The following is a 1,558-nucleotide window of genomic DNA, read 5'->3' on the forward strand; positions in this document are numbered from 1 at the left end:
ACATTGGTGAATGCCACAAATTCTCCTAAATCACTCGTACGCACAACTTAAGAACAAATCTGTGCGTACGAACGGTTCTTGCATGAGGCCCATTGTCCACATGAAACCACCATAAAAACACTGAATTTACATGGATGTGCTTTTTGTGTTTATTCATTCATATTATATTGTATTACACACTAATAACTCAGGGTTTGACTGTGACAGATTTGTGTACAAATAACTTCGGGTGATGGGTTTCCGATTTTTTTCCCCTCGTTGTAGACTCCAGCAGGAAGAAACCCCCTGTAGTGACGTGTACCACAGTGGAAGGGGTTTCCCAGGAGTTTTGCCTGGTGTGTCTCAAGGGGCTATGAAAAGTGCACTGCAAAAAATGTCCACCTAACTAAGTTTTAAAATCTTACATCCAGCCAAAAAGTCTTTTTGATCTTGTTTTGAGACTTATTTACTAAACAAGAACTGAATGTGTAAGAATAATCATCTTGTTTTCAGAATATGTAAGGTTATTTGTCTTGTTAGCCTGAAAATTTGACTCCAACTAAGTCAAACTTTTCTACCAGTGCAGTAAGAAAATGTTACTTGGTAAATTTCTTGAAATAAGAAAAAATTGAGTCAAATCAAGTATTTTAAGAATCTTACCAAGTAAAATTTTCTTACTCCATTGGCAGAAAGTTTTGACTTAATTTGAGTCAAATTTTCAGACTAACAAGACAAATAATCTTACACATTCTGAAAACAAGATTATTATTCTTACACAGTCAGTTCTTGTTTAGTAAATCAGTCTCAAAACAAGATCAAAAAGACTTTTTTGCTGGATATAAGATTTTAAAACTTGTTTATATGAACAGTTTTTGCAGTATATTAAATGAGCTCACAAGCTGCTGGTTTGAGACCCTGGTCTAAAGTCTCATGGTTTGGAGCTGAGATGGAAACTGATTTTTGAGGAACTGGAATCTAAAACGATGAACAGGAAGCTTCCTCCTTCAAACAAACGTTCCTGCACACTGAGCACAGTGAGGATTCTGACCTCCTCATTACATCTACTGAGGTGTTCCAGCTTCAAACCACACACTGTTTAATACTTGTTGGAATATTATGGTCTGCTTGGTTATTTGCAGCCTATTATTACCTGGAGAGTTGAGCACTTTGTATTTTTCACAGCTCTGATATGCCGCCTGGGTGGAAAGTTTTTTTTTTTTTTTTACCTCACAAAGCTTCGTTATCTTTTTTTAAATTCAGTAACTATTTTTCAAAAACTTAAATCACTACACTGAAAATAATGTTTACTTTTCTCCAATCAGCTTCTAAATTTAACAATGTTCTTTATCTATGCTCTTGTTTTTTGTGCTTGTTCGTTACAAAACACCTGATATTTGCACATTCCTGCCTTCTTGCTCTCATGTATTGTTGATTATACACTCACCGGCCACTTTATTAGGTACACCACGCTAGTAACGGCTTGGACCCCCTTTTGCCTTCAGAACTGCCTCAATTCTTCGTGGCATAGATTCAACAAGGTGCTGGAAGCATTCCTCAGAGATTTTGGTCCATATTGACA

This window comes from Austrofundulus limnaeus, unplaced genomic scaffold (assembly GCF_001266775.1).
Source record: "Austrofundulus limnaeus strain Quisiro unplaced genomic scaffold, Austrofundulus_limnaeus-1.0 Scaffold11, whole genome shotgun sequence".
Taxonomy (NCBI): Eukaryota; Metazoa; Chordata; class Actinopteri; order Cyprinodontiformes; family Rivulidae; genus Austrofundulus; species Austrofundulus limnaeus.